Below are 20,899 nucleotides of genomic sequence, written 5' to 3' on the forward strand. Positions count from 1 at the left end.
ATTTAAGGAATGATATACTTGCATTGGAGGCTGTTCAGAGAAGGTTCACTAGGTTGATTCTGGTGACGAGAGGGTTGACTTATGAAGATAGGTTGAGTAAGTTGGTCCTATACTCATTGGAGTTCAGAAGAATGTGAAGCGATCTTATCGAAACATATAAGATAATGAGGGGGCTCGACAAGGTGGATGCAGAGAGGATATTTCCACTGATAGGGAAAACTAAAACTAGGGGACACAGTCTCAGAATAAGGGGCTGCCCGTTTAAAACTGAGATGAGGAGAAATTTCTTCTCTCAGAGGGTTGTAAATTTATGGAATTCTCTGCCCCAGAGAGCTGTGGAGGCTGGGTCATTGAATATATTTAAGGCAGAGATAGACAGATTTTTGAGCGATAAGGGAATAAAGGGTTATGGGGAGTGGGCAGGGAAGTGGAACTGAGTCCATGATCAGATCAGCCATGATCTTATTGAATGGCAGAGCAGGCTCCAGGGGTCAAATGGCCTACTCCTGCTCCTATTTCTTATGTTCTTATGTCGAGGGAGGTAGGGGTGGTGGAAGAATGTTGCCGCTTATTGCAGAAGGCCTCTCTGGAAAGCAGAGAGGTGTGAGGAGTATGCGTTTGGTGATGGGATCATATGAGAGATGATCTGGCGAATGTGAAGGTAGAATGGCCTGGTTTTGAGGGTATCTTGGGAATTTGAATGCCCTGGCTGGAGCTGAGGAGTACGTTGTGGCTCACATAGATCTGATTCTTGTGCAGGTGGGGAGCACAGGGGTTTGGGAGCTCTTGAACTGAGCCGAGGATCTTGGCTGACCTGCTGAGCAAGAAAGCTGTCCTGATCCACTTTCCCAGCTGTTGCACGAGTTTATGGCCATGTCTTTGGGGATGAGAAATAATCCAGTGAATATAGTGGGGAGGTATAAAGGAGATATGAGGGGAAATTTCTTTACCCAGAGAGTGGTGGGGTCTGGAACTCACTGCCTGAAAGGGTGGTAGAGGCAGAAAGCCTCACCATATTTAAAATTTACTTAAAGTGTCGTAACCTACAGGGCTACGGACCAAGAGCTGGAAAGTGGGATTAGGCTGGGTAGTTCTTGATCGGCCGACGCAGACACGATGGGCCGAAATGGCTTCCTTCCGTGCTGTAAATTTCTATGTTTCTATACTGTTCTAATTTCGTGGTGGGGGATCATTGTACACAGATGATACAGCTTGATGTGGCCAGGAATAGGACAAATGCCTTCACATTGAAGATGGCCAGTTACAGCAGGCAGGACTAACAACAGCGCTGGATTAATGCCACATGGGCATAGTCAAGTTGCTGTGTGTGTCAGGCACCATGTGGGTGCAGGGACTCGGAGACCTGTTTGGGCTAAAGAGGACCTCCCTCAACATCATCATCTTCATAGGCAGCCCCTCGAAGCAAGGATGACTTGCTTCCACGCCAAAAAGGGATGAGTTCACAGGTGTTTCAATGAAGGATCTAATATTCCGGATCCCGAACTACATCGTGACGGGTGGAAGGTGCCTGTGCGTGGATTTTTTTAACGTGCAGTGGCCGTTGCACACCAGCCACCACACGGGCTTGACAGAGCGAGGTCTTGGCCCAGTGGCAAGGATTACCCAAGACTAACTGGAGACCAGCTCTGCTGCACAGACCGAGCACGTACACATATCGCAGTGTGGGCTGATCCGTGCTGCCCCTGGGCCCTCACCTCTTCTGGGCCCCAGATTCACGCCTCTCCTGGGCCCCGGTCACGTCTCTCTACGGACTCTTGCCGCTCCTTCGCCCCTCCTACTGTGCCTGCCTGCACTGCAATCAACAACAACACCTGGCATTGATATAGCGCCTTTAACATAATAAAACGTCCCAAGGCGCTTCACAGGAGCATTGTCAAACAGAACACGACACCAAGCCACATAAAGAGGTATTAGGAAAACTTGGTCAAAGAGGTAGGTTTTAACGAGCGTCTTAGAAGAGGAAAGAGAGGTGGAGAGGTTTAGGGAGGGAATTCCAGAGCTTGGGACCTAGGCAACAGAAGGCATGGCCACCAATGGTGGAGTGATTAAAATCGGGGATGTTCAGGAGGGCAGAATTAGAGGAGCGCAGATATCTTGGGGGGAGCGGGGGGGTTGTGAGGATAAAAGAGATTACAGATATAGGGAGGGGCGAGGCCAGGGAGGGATTTGTAAACAAGCTCGATAACCTGACCCTAAAGCTAAGAAACAGGTGAGCTTTCCTGGGAACAGAGGGTTATTCCTCGAGCTTTATTCCTTACCTACTGTTAGAACTGCGACCAAACATTGGGCCTGAAATTCCGGCCTCCCCGGGTCTGTACAGAGTGTGTACGGAGGCATCGCAAAAGCCGTTTTTTGGCGCACGATGCGCATGCGTCGAAATCCTGCTTTCCCAATCTGTCAAGTTCTGGCTTGACAAATCGTCCGTATTCCCACAGCCAGGACATTCACATGGGCAAGATTGCGCTATTTGCCCATCACTTGCCCAGCAAATATCCTGAAAACTCTTGCGCCTGGTAAAAGCATGCACATAGCCTACTTTTACCATCGTAAGAGTTTTAAAACATATGAAAATAAAATTTAAAAACACATTTTTATCTTAAAAACCCTGCCCACTAAGAAGTTTATTTTAAACCCTAGTTACCAAAACTTTTTTAAAAATCAGAATTTTTTTTTTCCTAACACATTTATTAACTTCAATGTTAAAGATGTAAGTTTTTTTCTATTTATTTGTGTTTTGGTGTTTGGGGAGGTATTGCTCATTTATAATAATGAGTACGCCTACTTACAGAGTTCCCATTATTATGAATGAGAATACTTCACCTTGATTGGCTGAGCAGTGCCACGTGACTCCAGCTCCAGCTCTACATATGTTCAGACGTGCACGCGCTCCGATGCGCACTCAGAAGACGCCTAAAACCGCAATCGCTGGTGGGCGCCCGAGCTAAAGGTAAGTGCGCATCTTTTCTGTGCAGGCGAGTGCCCGCGGGAAGCCTAGAACCGGGATTTCAGGGCCAATATAACTTTCATGAGTTAATGATGCCAGAATGGTTAATCACCAGTACTGATTGAAGACAATCTTCATTGATGACCTCAGCTGTCAATCGATGAATTGCCCATTGCAACTGACAGCTGGGGCTTTTTACCATGTTTCACAGCTTCAGCAACCCAGACACAAAAACAACACTGGCACCTGCTGGTCTCACTAGTTATCACTTTAAATCACTGTGTGTGAACCTGATCTAACATTCAGGCTGCTAGCTTGCAGGGGGACCAAGCATTCTTGGGACTTAACCCCTTCGGAACTGAATTAGTACAACAGAAATATTATAACTTATTTTCAGCCGTGGCTCCCTCGCCTCTGTGTCGGAAGGTTGTGGGTTCAGGTCCCACTCCAGGAACTTGAGCACAGAAATCTAAGCTGACACTCCAGTGCAGTGCTGAGGGAGTGCTGCACTGTCGGAGGTGCCGTCTTTTGGATGAGACTTTAAACCAAGATCTCGTTTGCTCTCTCGGGTAGATGTAAAAGATCCCATGGCACTATTTCAAAGAAGAACAGGGGAGTTATGCCCGGTGTCCTGGCCAATGTGTATCGCTCAATCAACATTACTGAAAAATCAAATCGCTGTTTATGGTTAAGCTTGCTGTGCGCAGTGACTACACTTCAAAAGTACTTCATTGGCTGTAAAATGCTTTGGAACATCATGAGGTCATGAAAGGTGCTATAGAAATGCAAGTCTTAAGTTTAAAATATCCAACACAGGCAATTTAGGCAAAAATCCATTTAGCCACATTGATCCCACCACAGTTTAATAGCCTGCTGACCCTCCCCATGGACCAGTCTCCCAGTGAGGGGGCAGCACCTTCAGACATGGGAGAGAATTGGAGGAAAATCACAAATTATCTTACTGTTTTACAGAAGAGAGAGAGAGGACACCACAGAAGGATCCCAGCCTTCACCCGAGGAGATCCCGGCCTTCACCCGAGGAGATTCCGGCCTTCACCCGAGGAGATCCCGGCCTTCACCCGAGGAGATCCCGGCCATCACCCGAGGAGATCCCGGCCATCACCCGAGGAGATCCCGGCCATCACCCGAGGAGATCCCAGCCTTCACCCGAGGAACAACTCCACAGTATAAGTATGTCCAATAAATCTGATGGGTCAAGAGAAGTGAAACTGACCCGTGTCCAGCGTCCATTAAAATCAACACTGCCTCAGGTTCAGCTGTGGGTGAGCGGTTAGTCCAGGGGATGGAGGGAGTGTTAACAGGTGAAGTTGGGAAGAAGTCTCTCGGGTTCAACAAGTAGTGGTTTTCACACAGTCGTCAACGCTCCGGAAACACGGGAACAGCCACTGAGATGAGGGGTCATTCAAGGTGAGGGGTGTAAGGAGAGCTTCGAGTGTGAGGAGGGCTACAAGGGTTCATTGCATTTCATGAACCATCGGCAGATCCTGACGGGTGAGGACCTCCTGATCCACAGGTGATCTGCGCAACCAGGAGCGTAGATAGCTTTCATGAAGTCATTGGGCCTCCTGCAACGCCAGGGCAGCCACATGGGCGAGAAAGCGATTCAGTGCGGGCAGTTTGACGGGGTCTTTGCACAGGCGCTGGGCCCCGCGGACGAGCAACTCGTCCACGCCGGGGGAGGGGGGGTGGGGAGGAGGCCCTTCCGCTGTGAGGTTTGTGACAAGGCCTTTGTCAAGTCATCCACCCTCCTGGTCCATCAGCGGGCGCACACCGGAGAGAGGTCCTTCCGCTGCGAGGTTTGCCACAAAGGCTTCACGCTGTCCTCCACCCTCCTGATACACCGGCGGATCCACACGGGGGAAGAGGCCCTTCAGGTGCGGGTTCTGTGACCAGGCCTTCACCCAGTCCTCCACCCTCCGTCACCATCACCGGATCCACACGGGGGAAAAACCCTTTGGCTGTGAGATATGTGACCGGGCCTTCACGCACCCATCTCACCTGCTGGAACACCAGAGGACCCACACGGGAGAGAGGCCCTTCCGGTGTGAGCTGTGTGACCGGGCCTTCACGCACCCATCTCGCCTGCTGGAACACCAGAGGACCCACACGGGAGAGAGGCCCTTCCGGTGTGAGCTGTGTGACCGGGCCTTCACACGGTCGTTGAACCTGCTGGAACATCACAGGACCCACACGGGGCGGAAAGCCTTGCACTGTGAGCTCTGTAACAAAGCCTTGCCACAGTCGTCTGACCTTGTGGATCACCAGCGCACCCACACAGGGGAGAGACCGTTCAGGTGTGAGTTCTGTAACCAAGCCTTCGCCCATCTGTCCGACCTCCTGGATCACCAGCGGACCCACACAGGAGACAAGCCCTTCCAGTGTGACGTGTGCCAGGACTGTTTCACCTACTCCTCCTCTCTGGAGCTACACCAGGGTCTCCACACTGGATAGAAACCCTCCCAGAGTGACATGTACCACAACAGTTTCACCAGCTCCTCCTCTTTCCTGCCGGTGTAAACGCTGCCAGAACTGCTTCACTGACACACTAACACAGGCTTGGAGCAAACTCTGGTCCTCCAGCATTGCAAGTGGTCTTCTGAGACATCTCCAAATGTTGGTCCTCCAGCATTGCAATGGTCTTCAGTGATGTCTCCAAACATTGGTCCTCCAGAGTTGCAATGGTCTTCAGAGACATCTCCAAACGTTGATCCTCCAGAGTTGCAATGGTCTTCAGAGACATCTCCAAACGTTGGTCCTCAGGTCATTTTCAGACTTTCGTGTTGAGCCGAGCAGTCCATGGGAGCCATGTGACCACCAGATATTTTATTCAGCATGTGACTGCCAGTTCACTGCAGCCATCGGTCCATTTGAACGCTGTGGATGTGAGCTCAATCAGTGTTGGGTTGTAAAACATTTCTGAATTAGTAGCTCGACCAGAGCACTGGGATTTTCAAATCGAGCCTGACAGCACCTCTCTTGATACGAGTGCAATCACTTGCACCAGTTGTACGAAATAGTCATTGAGCATCGATAGAACTTCTGAATTTGGTTGTAATATGGCTCATGTTAAGTGTGTCATCGTGGCATTAGACCTGGTGCCTCTGAACACAGTGTGAGGTTTATGTATAGGAGCAGGACATATCGCTGCCAGCTAGTTGAGCCGCAGTGAGAACAGGATCAACAACAACTTGTATTTATATAGCGCCTTTAATGGTTAAAACATCCCAAGGCACTTCACAGGCGTATTCTAAGAGAAAAATTTGACACCTAACCACATCTGCCTGGACTTATGGCAGATGACCTCCTTAAGCAGATATGCGTCTTAAAGGAGGAAAGAGAGATGGAGAGGTTTAGGAAGAGAGTTCCAGAGCTTGGAGCCCAGGCACCGATTGTTGAGCGATTATAATCAGGGATGCTCAAGAGAGCAGAATTTGAGGAGCGCAGGCATCTCGGGGGGCGGGGGGGGGGGGGGGGGGTTGTGAGGCTGGAGGAGATTACAGAGATAGGGAGGGGGCGAGGCCATGGAGAGGTTTGAAAACAAGGATGAGAATTTTGAAATCGAGGCATTGCTTAACTGAAGCCAATGTAGGGCAGCGAGCACAGGATGAAGGGTGAACGGGACTTGGTGTGAGTTAGGACACGGGCTGCTGAGTTTTAGATCACCTCTAGTTTACGTCAAGGGAGACAGTTACACATGGTGATGCACCATAAACTCCAGAGGGAAGTTCACTGACAGGACCACAAGGTCCTTCTGCTGGAGGACCAGGGAATAAATGAAATGAGTAAACTGCACCGTGACCTTGGAGTTTGAACCATTCTCAGTCACCGCTGAGCTACGTTTAAATTACGTTTGTGCTGATGATTTATAACCTGTCAAAATGAAGGACCTCGCTATCCCTGTGAATGTTATAGCTCAATGCTGGCTGAAACTCGGTGTTAACTGAAACCCCTGGTGTAAATTCACCGGGGAATAGAATGTCTGCTGTAAACTCAGGGTCAACTGGTGAATAAAAGGTCTGCTGTAAGTAGGGTCAGCAACCCTCCAGGATTGGCCTGGTGTCTCCAAATTAAAGACTGATCGCCAGGACCCTGCTACGACCAGCAGATCCTGGTGGGTGCACGGAAACCCAGGGCGAGCTGAATCAACATCTTATAAACATTGCTATCGCGGAATGGAAATACCTTGGAGAACAATCATCGAGGCATTAAACAAGATTGTCTATTAGTTATAAAAATATTGGCGGTGGGAATAAAGGCTGTTTGACTGACCATCCAGTTGTGCATTGACGAGTATATTCACTTTTCAACCGCGAGGATGCACATGTTGGGCGACCAATGGCGGGAGTGTGGGCGATGGGATGAACCCTCCAAGAATGCATTGAACTAGAGTTGGCAACTCTAGCTGTATCTGAAGGCCCCACGACTTACCTGCTGTAATATCGATGCTTCATCGCAGGGGAGAGCTACTTGTGTTCACGTGGGTGTTGAATAAATGAGTGTGTTAATTCCTGGATTCTTTTACCTCAATCTGATTCAGTAAAATTACTGAGTCGAATACCTCTTGTGCTTTGAACAAAGCAGTCTTTATTATTACCGGCCAGTAAGACCTATCAGACAGAAGATATACTCTCTGGATAGAGCGTACACACTCCCTACGGATAAGTGAAGTTACATCGTAAAGCGTTAACAGTTATACAGTATTGAAATCAGATAACAAAATACAAATGGATTGACAGTCTAACTCAGCCACTCATTAGTCAATCTATATGAGATGTTTTTATGAAAGCTCAAGTATTGCCTCTAAATGTTTCAATTTAGTGGTGTGACTATTAACTGAGACCTTGCAATTCTGCAGATTTATTTCATGTTACAATTAGATATTATTGGCAGGATTAGTGACTTGAAACCTTGAGACAGATTGTTAGCTATGCTGATGTTGCACCATTTGCAATCTGACATTCTCCAGCTATTCTTCCATGGCTTATACATTTTCATATATCCCGTTTACTTTACTGTCCTTAATTCTATATATTCCGTTCAGATATCCACATCCCCCCTTTTATCATTCTATGATAACATTTAGGATCATTCTATGAGTATTGCATTGTTGAGTAGTTCTCTAGTTTGTTGGATCATAACCCGGGAACCCTTGACCACAAGAGGGTCTGCTAACTTGTCATCATTACTTTATAGCAGAGGTTAAGGCAACCAACAATCAAACAGCAGGTAATTATTATGATGAGAACAATTGCCCCATGTATTAGATAGGATCTCCAAGATTCACCCAGAAACCAATCAAACCTGCCCAGTTCTTTTGCTGGTGTAGATAACTTCTTCACCTCCCTCCTTATGTGATCGGCAAGGTGGGTTATGTTTTCTGAACTATCAGGAATGTAAGTGCAACATTCAGATCCTATCAGGGCACACGTTCCCCCTTTCTCAGCTAACAGGTAATCGAGGGCCATTCAGTTTTGTAATGCTACGGTCCTTATCGCTATCATTTCAGCTGTGATGCCCTCCAGAGCCTCAGCAGTGCGGTTAGCTACCTGTTCCAATATCGTTTCTTTGAATCCATCTAACAGTCTCAGTTAGGGTCAGTGGAACGGTGCGCAAAGGAATTCCCCCTTTAGAATGTATAGGGATATGTGAATACACCCAGCATCTAGTGAAGTGCCCTTTTTCCGCATAAACGTAAGACATATACAAAAAGGTGTTTACATGGAGCTCTCGCCTTTGTCTTCCTTCCCGTGCGCCAAAACTGTCATATATCAACACTATTATGCAGACAGTGGCATACAGACACAGTCTCATCTTATAAATAGTCCAATTATTTAGCTGATAAAAAGAGTTCTGTTTTCCCGTTTCCCTTCTTCTAGTCTCCGTCAGTGTATTTGGCTGTCTTACGGGTAAAAGTTCAAACTGATCCTCCTTCAACTGCCTTGTTCAGCTATGGGGAAGAGGAGATCTGGAACAGAAACAGGAATTAGACTAACCAGCAAAATTTGTTTAAATGGTGATGAGCTTGCAGTGGTGCAGGTGAACCCAGGCACTTTTCCCCTCAACCTTGGCTGCAGTGGGGGTAGTGAGTGACACCTAAAAAGGCCCCTCCCATTGTGGCTCTAATCCCTTCCGAATCCATACTTCCCTGGTGCCACGAGGGACAATTCGGGTAAAACTGGGAGGTCGAGGTGAGCATCTTGAACCTGGTTGTGAACTAGTCGCAGAGCCTGAGTCAGAGAAAGAACATAGGTGGTCATCAGTCGAGCTGAGATCTCATATCTAGGAACAATTTCCCTCATTAACACCTTAACAACAGTTTGAGTCTTATTGTCCAGGTTAGGGTAGGCTTCAATCCATCTGCTAAACACATCTACTATTACTAACACATATCTGTAACACTGAACTTTTTGCAACTCAATGTAGTCCAACTGAAATGTCTCAAAGGGACCTTCAGGTAGGGGTGTTTTACCCCAATCACAGGGGACTCCCTTCCCTGGATTATGTTGCTGGCCAACCAGGCAACGACTACTGATGTTCTGGGTGAGCGCCTGGAGTCTAGGGTGCCCCCAAGTAGCCAAAAGTGTGTCATTCGTGGTCCTTGCTCCACAATGAGTAGCAAAATGCATACATTCAATAACTCATAGAGCCAACTTGTCAGATATGCAAGTCTGTTCCGCGGGAGTGGTCCAGAGTTTAGAAACACTGTCATAAGTACATGCATAATATTTCCACAACAGTTTATCTTTTTCAGGAGCGTCCTCCTGTGCTTTTATAACATCTTGGATGGTTGGCATTGGTTTTTCCGAGGCTAACTTATCCTTCGCAGGATTTTTAGTCTGACTCATAATTTTGGGCACTACCATCTGTTGGTCACGAGAGGCCTGTTTGGCCTCTTGGTCAGGACAACGATTCCCTATATCAACCAGAGAATTTCCGGTAGTATGGGCGGTACATTTGACAATGGCAATGCGTTTGGGGAACATGAGGGCTTGCAACAAATCAGATACTAGCTGTTTATGAGATCTCATTCCCCTGTGAGGTTAGGAATCCCCTATTTTTCCATAATTGTCCGAAATCATGGGCCACCCCAAAGGCATACCTAGAGTCGGTATAGATATTGACTTTGAGATCTTTGGCCAAGATACAGGCTCGGGTGAGGGTGAATAGTTCAGCTTGTTGAGCAGAATAGGCGGTTTCAAAAGCGGCAGATTCCAAGACCTGATCCTCCTGGTTTACTATGGCGTATCCTGAGATTCGTGTACCTTCTGGATTAATAGAAGTACTTCCGTCAACATACATAAACAATCATGACTGGGTTCTTCCTCATCTTGGGGTGGCTCAGTAAGAAAACAGGCCAGATTAATTGCAGTACAGTGCCGAAAGGTCAGTTTAGGATTGCCTTGATTGCCCTGCACTGGGATCTCAATCGGATCAATGGGAGTATAACCCACTTGGGAGGGGTCCTCTGCCCACACATGAGGATCCACATAGTCAGGTATGTCCGAGCCAGTATGATGCTGTAGAGTCGTTAAGACCTTCTCGGAGTCCCCATGAAATTGGACTGTCCGGCCATGTTTTACGATTTGCACATCCCGGCTGGTAGGGTCAGCCTCATCTGTGGCCTTGCGTACCATAACTCCCAAATCTTTAGCATGGTGAGGGGCTAATACTTCACGAGCAATATGCGGTGCCATTGTTAGGGACTGTTTCCACAGATTCTTATCCACTTCCACAAAATCTGCCTCTCTTTCCAGTCCAGTCACTCTAGCCCTTAATAGAATTCCCTTCACTTCCCCTTCGTGATCCTGATAAAAGTTCTGCAGGTCCTGATTCTTTCCACTGGGATCGTATGCTAGGGTCACGTGATAGGGTGCCTGCGGCAGGTCCAGAGACCACCACTGAGGGGTTCTAGTGGTATAATACTGCCGCTTAAGGGTTTCCTGTTTTACAATAATCCCATCATCTCCACACTCCAAATGCAACTGGAATTTGCAAAGGAGGTCTCTAGCCATCAAGTTACAGTCCAGATTGGTTGTGATAACAACTCGATGTTCCACCGATTCTTCCTGGTAACCCATTTTAACCGGTTCTGACACTGGGAATGTCGAGATTTGTCCCAGGAATCCTGAAAGTTCCTGTGTTTCAGTAGAGGCAGGGAGTTTAAGCTTTGATTGTACAGAAGACATGAAGGCTCCCGTATTATCAAAAAGGGTTGCCACTCATTCAGAATGGGTTCGTCGTCCGGGGAGGATCCCTGCACAATCAAGCTGCGTAGTCAATCGGGGGACAATTGACCAAAGAGGTTGTTCTGGGAGAAGTTAGTGTAAGATCCTCCTCTCCCCCCTTGCCCCCCTCCTCTTCCTCCTCTTCCTTTTCCATGCTGACGGTAGGGGCAATTTTTATTCCAGTGTCCTTCCTGCCCACAATTAAAACAGTCAATTCCTCTTACCCAGTCCCGGCCTCTTCCCATACCATGCCGGGGACAATAGGGAGGTTTATTAGCAGGGCTCGGGCCGTTTGGTTGTTTAGTATAACCGTATCCTTGCTTATCCATCCAATCCTGTATGCAACACTACGGTTCTATTGATCCTTCCTCCCGAGATGGCTCTTCCTTTTTAGTCACGTATTCAGTCTTGACCCGGGTTGGGGGCGCACCTCCCCCCTCCCCTTTCTTTTCCTGCCAATAATATCTAACTGCCCTTTCCATCTGTCCGGATAGCGTGAGCAATCAAATAGTTGTTTGAAGATCACAGACATCTATAGAGAGATGGTCTGCAGCTTGTTGTGCATCAGGGTTTGGCATTGGTCTGACAGGGAATTGGTGTCGGGACTTTGGGATCTTGGAAATCATTTCTAGGCCGGAGGATGTTTCAGAGCTGTCTGACTGCTTGACAGTTCTGCGTCTCGATCGGCGGGGGTTTTTGCTATGTCTTTCACAACTTGGACTGGTAGATTGACTAGAAGATTTACGGGACTGTCTGTGATATCGAGATATAGTTCTGCCCTTTCGAGTGTGAGATCTGGTCCTTTCGGCTATATTGCTTGTGAACTGGGGATCCGAATCGCTATCAGAGGATGAGGAGTCAGTTTGGGTTTGTTGCTTTGGTGGTATGGGGTTATTTTTAACTCCTCTTGCTGGAGTGTTAGGTGGAGGGTGTTGGGAAGAGGACTGGAGCAAGAGGCAAGGGGGTGCGGGAGGCGCCGTTGGGCGCTGAGTCAGTGGCCACTCATCAATTTCATTATTAGCCTCGGTTAACACAAAGCCAGCCATTTTACTACATAGTCGGTCAATACCTTTCTCAGAGGTCCCAGAGGATCTCTTAGTAAGTTTCTCGTGCGCACATTCTTTTTTTTTTAAAAGACGTCTACAGTTTTAACATGTGTTCCCTCTGTCAATGCAAGTCCTAATTTAATAGCATTTGTTTGCCAACTTGACAGAAGTGATACATCTTTTAATTTCTGACAATAATGTCGCCAGGTTGCAATTAAATTTTTATCCCCTTTTCCTCGTCCTCTTCTCCAAATTAATCCCTGTGCTTTTTTTGCTACCTCTACGCTTCTAGTGCCACCTAGAAGCCACTGGTCATCCCCTAATAATTTATTCAGGGCGCCTGATAATTTTCTAAAGTCTTCAGCTCTTTCAGGGAATTCCTCACAACTTTTGTAGCGGACTATCCGCATCCGTGGTTTTATCTAACTGATTACCCATTTTCACACTGCTCCTCGTATTACTGTGTCGTTACGCGTTCGTGTCGTCGTGCAATTTAAACAAACTTAAAAATAGACACAGACTTTACAGAAACTGACACTGACTTTAACTAACTCCAAATAAACAAACTTTACTAATGCTAACACTGACCCGCATCGCCGCGCGATACTTAAAACTCCCAACGTCGCCCCGCAGTTCACGTCGCCACGCAATCCGCGTTGCCTCGCAGTTCACGTCGCCACGCAGTCCGCGTCGACCCGTGGCTCGCGTCGCCGCGCAAGTTAAGATACTTAAAACTTTAAAAGATAAACAAGGACTTCTAACACTTACCCGCGTCGCCGCGCGATTTCAATACAAGATAGACAAAGACTTCTAACACTTACCCACGTCGCCGCGCGATTTAAATACTTAAAACTCTAAACAGTTAAGACTTACAAAGACTTACTGACACTAGCACTGACTTTCGCGATTCGCGTTGCTGCGCCTCTGCATCACTACGCGTCGGCGTCACTGCGTTTACGTCACTGCGCGTTCGCTTCCCTGCGCGTTCGCTTCGGCCCTTCTCCTCTCGGCCGCACGCTCGCGCCGCTGCGCGTCTCACGTTGTTTGTGCGTCTGCGCCGCTGCGCGTTTGCGTCGGCCCTACCTTCCGAGTTGCTGCGGGGGTTTTTTTTTAAAATTCAATCAGAGCCTAGACGGGCCAAGTGATATACAAGGTCGACGTCGTACCTGAGTTGAACACCTATCCTCTATTTAAATCCCCATTTTATTCCCTGTGAGCCTAATTTTCTAAATTTGATTTCTTATGAGCCTCAATTAATTTCTTTCAGTCTCCAAATTTCCCTATCCTTTCGTGTTACTGCGCAGTTTAAATTCAATCAGTCAATGAAAGCCCTAATTTAATGGAGTTTTTCTGCCAATTGGACAGGAGTGATTTTATTTTTTTTTACTGCAGTGGAATTTTTCTCATAATTTAAAATCTCAGAACATTTTTTTTTAGCACCTATTTAGTATGTTATTTTTTTTTCATAACTAGAGAGAAGTCTGGCACGTAGGCTGTGGACTGCTTTTCGTTATCTCAATTGTTCCAGCCTCAAGATCGTGTTATTTAATATAAATTTTTTTTTTGAATCCTTTTGAATCCATCTCAGTTGTTTTGCTGTGCCTTCTCTGAATGTTTTCTTTCAACAAGTTTTTCTCTTTTTTTTAACCACTGGGACCATGTAATTTTTTCAACAAACCTATCCTTTGGACATTTCCTGGCTCCGTAACTTATCATCCGAATATACGTAATTCAATAAGGTTCACACTCTTAAACTTCCCACATACAGGACAACACTACGAAGGGTTAAAACAAACTTTCATTCTGTTTGAGATAAAACAAACCACAACTCCCCGGCTTTTTTTTACAGTAAAAATCACAGAAGCATTTCTCATTTAAACAGACATTCACAAGAGTCTCTTTTCTTTCCTATTAATTTTTGGATCCATGATTGATCATCTATCCCTATCTAGCTCTAACTATAACCTATCTTTCCAAGTCGCCGCTTGGTTTGCGTCATCGCGCAATTTCCCTATCTCTATCCCTATTCTAAGTTTGAAAGGTATTCACCAGATTGTCCTGGATCTCGTTCAGACACTACCTGAGAACCAGCGAGTGGCTAAACTTTCCTCAGACTTTTGAAACCGGGGGAAACTGGAGCAGTATTGAAATCATACTCACTCCAGTGGCCACTTTCCCCTCGTCTCGTCCAAGGCTAGTCTGGCTCTTAATTCGCAAGTTTTCGGCAGTCGTCCGTTGAGATCCCACTTCTGACACCAAATGTTAATTCCTGGATTCTTTTACCTCAATCTGGTTCAGTAAAATTACTGAGTCGAATACCTCTTGTGCTTTGAACAAAGCAGTCTTTATTATTACCGGCCAGTAAGACCTATCTCGATAGAGCGTACACACTCCCTACGGATAAGTGAAGTTACATCGTAAAGCGTTAACAGTTATACAGTTTTGAAATCAGATAACAAAATACAAATGGATTGACAGTCTAACTCAGCCACTCATTAGTCAATCTATATGAGATGTTTTTATGAAAGCTCAAGCATTGCCTCTAAATGTTTCAATCTAGTGGTGTGACTATTAACTGAGACCTTGCAATTTATTTCATGTTGCAATTAGATATTGGCAGGATTAGTGACTTGAAACCTTGAGACAGACTGTTAGCTATGCTGATGTTGCACTATTTGCAATCTGACATTCTCCCAGCTATTCTTCCATGGCTTATACATTTTCATATATCCCGTTTACTTTACTGTCCTTAATTCCATATATTCCGTTCAGATATCCACAAGTGTGCCTGTGACGCTGGTGTCTGACTCCATCTCTGGCAGGAGGGAATTAACTCGTTTAACATAGAACAAGACTACGACCAAAGTGAATCAGCTCAGGCTGTAACTATTAACTTGCCCCAGACTGGGATTGTAAGGAAATGCAGGGAAAGCTGAATCAGCATCTTATAAACATCGCTATTGGGGCAGGGAAATACAGATACACATAGGGCTGAACGAGATGGATAAACAAAAAAAGATCAATGAGAGAATAAAATCGGAGAGACACCGACTAATGTAAAAACAAACACAACAGAAACAAAAGAGTTCATAGCAGAATCGGCTGTGGATTTCATTCCCAGAGTTGGTGGTTGAGGCAGAAATTATGTCAAAATTTAGGGATAGAAACATAGAAAGTAGGTGCAGGAGTAGGCCATTCGGCCCTTTGAACCTGCACCACCATTCAATATGATCATGGCTGATCATTCCCTCAGTACCCCTTCCCTGCTTTCTCTCCATACCCCTTGATCCCTTTAGCCGCAAGGGCCATATCTAACTCCCTCTTGAATATATCCAATGAACTGGCATCAACAACTCTCTGTGGCAGGGAGTTCCACAGGTTAACAACTCTCTGAGTGAAGAAGTTTCTCCTCATCTCAGTCCTAAATGGCCTACCCCTTATCCTAAGACTGTGTCCCCTGGTTCTGGACTTCCCCAACATCGGGAACATTCTACCCGCATCTAACCTGTCCCATCCTGTCAGAATCTTATATGTTTCTATGAGATCCCCTCTCATCCTTCTAAACTCCAGTGCATAAAGGCCCAGTTGATCCAGTCTCTCCTCATATGTCAGTCCTGCCATCCTGGGAATTAGTCTGGTGAACCTTCGCTGCACTCCCTCAATAGCAAGAACGTCCTTCCTCAGATTAGGAGACCAAAACTGAACACAATATTCCAGGTGAGGCCTCACCAAGGCCCCGTACAACTGCATTAAGACCTCCCTGCTCCTATACTCAAATCCCCTAGCTATGAAGGCTAACATACCATTTGCCTTCTTCACTGCCTGCTGTACCTGTATGCCAACTTTCAATGACTGGCAAACCATGAGACCCAGGTCTCGTTGCACCTCCCCTTTTCCTAATCTGCTGCCATTCAGATAATATTCTGTCTTTGCGTTTTTGCCCCCAAAGTGGATAACCTCACATTTATCCACATTATACTGCATCTGCCATGCATTTTCCCACTCATCTAACCTGTCCAAGTCACCCTGCAGCCTCCTAGCGTCCCCCTCACAGCTCACACCGCCACCCAGTTTAGTGTCATCTGCAAACTTGGAGATATTACACTCAATTCCTTCATCCAAATCATTGATGTATATTGTAAAGAGCTGGGGTCCCAGCACGGAGCCCTGCGGCACTCCATTAGTCACTGCTTGCCATTCTGTAAAGGTTAGGTTTGATAGGTGGATGAAGGAAAGGGGATAAAGAGATGTGCAAATAGGAAAGATAAACATGATTAGGATTATTTTCTCATGTGAAGGGTCAGTGTTGACATGGACAAACCGGACTGAATTGTAATTCAGTTGTAATTTCTATGTATGCTTCAGAAAGCATATGACCTGGGAGATCATGTGATCACCAGATACCTGAGAGAGATCATGTGATCACCAGATACCTAAGAAATCATATGATCACCAAATACCTGAGATCATGTGATCAGCAGATACTTGAGATATCATGTGACCAACATATACCTTAGATCATGTGATCACCATATACCTGGGAGATCATGTGATCACCAGATACCTGAGAGATCATGTGACCAACATATACCTTAGATCATGTGATCACCAAATACCTGAGAGATCATGTGACCAACATATACCTTAGATCATGTGATCGCCATATACCTGGGAGATCATGTGATCACCAGATACCTGAGATCATGTGATCACCATATACCTGAGATCATGCGATCATAGATGAGAGATTAATGTGATCACTAGATGAGCGATCATATGATCACCAGATACCTGAGGTATCATATGATCACCAGATACCTGAGGTATCATGTGATCACCAGTAAGATTCAGGGTAGTTGTGGAAAAGGACAAAGGTGGACCAGGAATAAAAGTTCTCAATTGGGGTAAAGCCAATTTTGCTGAGCTGAAATGGGATTTGGCCAAAGTGGACTGAAAAAAGGGTGGGGCTAACAAATCTAAAGCCCCCTGGATGTCAAGGGACATACAGAGTAAGATAAGGAAAAAAGGGAAGCTTATGACAGATACCGAGAGCTCAACACTGCAGAAACTCTAGAGTATAAAAAGTGCAGGGGTGCAATTAAAAAAGATATCAGGAAAGCAAAGAGAGCATGAAAGAATATTGGCAAGTAAAATCAGGTAAAACCCAAAGATGTTTCATAAATACGTTAAGAGCAAGAGGATAACTAGAGAAAGAGTGGGGCCTATTAGAGACCGTAAAGGAAATCTGTGTGTGGAGGCAGAAGACGTGGATAGGAATCTTAATGAATACTTTGCATCTGTTTTCACAAAAGAGCGGCGATGCAGCCTTTGCAATGAGGGAGGAGGAGTGTGAAATATTAGACGAGATAAACATAGTGAGAGAGGAAGTATTAGGGGGCTTAGCAGCTTTGAAAGTGGTTAAATCCCCAGGCCCGGATTAAATGTCTCCCAGGCTGTTAAGTGAAGCAAAAGAGGAAATAACAGAGGCTCTGATCATCATTTTCCAATCCTCTCTGGCTACAGGTGTGGTGCCAGAGGACTGGAGGACTGCTAATGTGGTACCTTTGTTTAAAAAGGGAGAAAGGGATAGACTGAGTAGTTACAGGGCAGTCAGCCTAACCTCTGGTGGGAAAAATATTGGAAAAAATTCTGAGGGACATGATAAATCTTCATTTTGAAAGACACGGATTAATCAAAGATAGTCAGCACGGATTTGTTATGTCTGACTAACTTGATTGAATTTTTCGAGGAGGTAACCAGGAGGGTCGATGAGGGCAGTGCATATGATGCAGTGTATACGGATTTTAGCAAAGCTTTTGATAAGGTCCCACATGGCAGACTGGTCATGAAAGTAATGGGATCCAGGGCAAAGTGACAAATTGGATCCAAAATTGGCTCAGAGGCAGGAAGCAAAGGGTAATGATTGATGGGTGTTTTTGTGACTGGAAGGCTGTATCCAGTGGGGTTCCGCAGGGCTCAGTGTTGGGTCTCCTGCTTTTTGTGATATATATCAATGACCTGGACTTGAATGTTGGGGGTATGATTAAGAAGTTTGCAGATGATACTAAAATGGGCCGTGTGGTTGACAATGAAGAAGAAAACTGTGGACTGCAGGAAGATATCAATGTACTGGTCAGGTGGGCAGAACAGTGGCAAATGGAATTTAATCCGGATAAGTGTGAGGTAATGCATTTGGGGAGGTCTCATAGGCGGTCCCTCGAACGAGGATGACTTGCTTCCACAAGAGTTCACAGATGTTTCAATGAAGGACCCGATGTTCCAGTCCTGAACTCCAATTGAGGGAGTGGAAGATGACTGTGTGTGGATTTCTTTTCACCGTTGCAGATCAGCCATCACACGGGCTTGACAGAGCTAGGCCTTTATCCAGTGGCAAGGATAAACCAGGATGACTAGAGACTTGCTCTGCTGCACGGACCTAGTGCGCACACATATCGCAGTGTGGGCAGGTCTGTGCAGCCCCTGGGCCCTCGGCTCTTCTGGACCCCGTACTCTCATTCGCCGCACCTTCGCCCACGATGTTCCAGGGCCCGGTGCTCCAGCTCCATTTATAGCCCCGACCTGCGGTGGTGTTCTCACACAGGTCGGGGCAGCTCACGATGTTCCCGGGAATACACATTGAAAAGTGTAGAGGAACAAAGGGACTTTGGAGTGCATGTCCACAGAACCGTGAAGGTAGCAGGCCAGGTAGATAAGGTGGTTAAGAAGGCATATGGAATATTTACCTTTATTAGTTGAGGCATAGAATACAAGAGCAAGGAGGTGATTCTTGAACTGTATAAAACAGGAGGTCCAGCTGGGAGGCCCAGGTCATGCCCAGTCGCCGCAGGAGGTCCAGCCGGGAGGCCCAGGTCATGCCCAGTCGCCGCAGGAGGTCCAGCCGGGAGGCCCAGGTCATGCCCAGTCGCCGCAGGAGGTCCAGCCGGGAGGCCCAGGTCATGCCCAGTCGCCGCAGGAGGTCCAGCCGGGAGGCCCAGGTCATGCCCAGTCGCCGCAGGAGGCCCAGCCGGGAGGCCCAGGTCATGTCCAGTCGCCGCAGGAGGTCCAGCTGGGAGGCCCAGGTCATGCCCAGTCGCCGCAGGAGGTCCAGCCGGGAGGCCCAGGTCATGTCCAGTCGCCGCAGGAGGTCCAGCCGGGAGGCCCAGGTCATGCCCAGTCGCCGCAGGAGGTCCAGCTGGGAGGCCCAGGTCATGCCCAGTCGCCGCAGGAGGTCCAGCCGGGAGGCCCAGGTCATGCCCAGTCGCTGCAGGAGGTCCAGCCGGGAGGCCCAGGTCATGTCCAGTCGCCGCAGGAGGTCCAGCCGGGAGGCCCAGGTCATGCCCAGTCGCCGCAGGAGGTCCAGCTGGGAGGCCCAGGTCATGCCCAGTCGCCACAGGAGGTCCAGCCGGGAGGCCCAGGTCATGCCCAGTCGCCGCAGGAGGTCCAGTCGGGAGGCCCAGGTCATGCCCAGTCGCCGCAGGAGGTCCAGCCGGAGGCCCAGGTCATGCCCAGTCGCCGCAGGTGGTCCAGTCGGGAGGCCCAGGTCATGCCCAGTCGCCGCAGGTGGTCCAGTCGGGAGGCCCAGGTTGCGTCGAGTCGCCGCAGGAGGTCCACATAATTCGCATGCCAGACACGAGACTTCCAAAGCAAGCGCTCTACTCGGACTCATCCACGGCAAACGAGCCAAAGGTGGGCAGCAGAAACGTTACAAGGACACCCTCAAAGCCTCCCTGATAAAGTGCGACATCCCCACTGACACCTGGGAGTCCCTGGCCAAAGACCGCTCTAAGTGGAGTAAGAGCATCCGGAAAGGCACTGAGCACCTTGAGTCTCGTCACCGAGAGTGTGCAGAAACCAAGCACAGACAGTGGAAAGAGCATGCGGCAAACCTGTCCCACTCACCCTTTCCTTCAACCACTGTCTGCCCCACCTGTGACAGAAACTGTGGTTCTCGTACTGGACTGAACAGCCACCTAAGAACTCATGCTAAGAGTGGAAGCAAGTCTTCCTCAATTCCAAGGGACTGCCTATGATGTTGATGTATAAAACACTGGTTAGGCCACAGCTAGAGTACTGTGTGCAGTTCTGGTCACCACACTACAGGAAAGATGTGATTGCACTGGAAAGGGTGCAGAGGAGATTTATAAGAACGTTGTCTGGACGGGAGAATTTTGGCTATGAGGAAAGATTGGAGATGCTGGGTCTGTTTTCTTTGGAACAGAGGAGGCTGAGGGGAGACCTGATTGAGGTGCACAAAATTATGAGGGGCCTGGATATAGTGGATAGGAAGGACCTGTTTCCCTTGGCAGAGGGGTCAACAACCAAGGGGCATAGATTTAAAGTAATTGGGGGGAGGTTTAGAGGAGATATGAGGGGAAATATCTTTACCCAGAGGGTGGCGGGGGTCTGGAACTCACTGCCTGAAAGGGTGATAGAGGCAGAAACACCACATTTAAAAAATACTTGGATGAGCACTTGAAGTGCTGTAACCTACAAGGCTACAGACCAAGAGCTGGAATGTGGGATTAGGCTGGATAGCTCTTGGTCGGCCGGCGCGGACACGATGGGTCGAAATGGCCTCCTTTCGTGCTGCAAATTTCTATGATTCCATGATACTTGAGGGAGATCATGTGACCCCCAGATAC

At 47.5% G+C, this 20,899-nt stretch overlaps 1 pseudogene; it reads left to right on the forward strand.

Annotated features, from left to right (window-relative positions):
• Window positions 1–6,423, forward strand: part of LOC139229875 (zinc finger protein 271-like) — a 33,669-nt pseudogene extending 27,246 nt beyond the window's left edge.
• The last annotated feature ends 14,476 nt before the right edge of the window (window positions 6,424–20,899 follow it).

Source organism: Pristiophorus japonicus, chromosome 19, assembly GCF_044704955.1.
Source record: "Pristiophorus japonicus isolate sPriJap1 chromosome 19, sPriJap1.hap1, whole genome shotgun sequence".
In the NCBI taxonomy this organism is placed as follows: Eukaryota; Metazoa; Chordata; class Chondrichthyes; family Pristiophoridae; genus Pristiophorus; species Pristiophorus japonicus.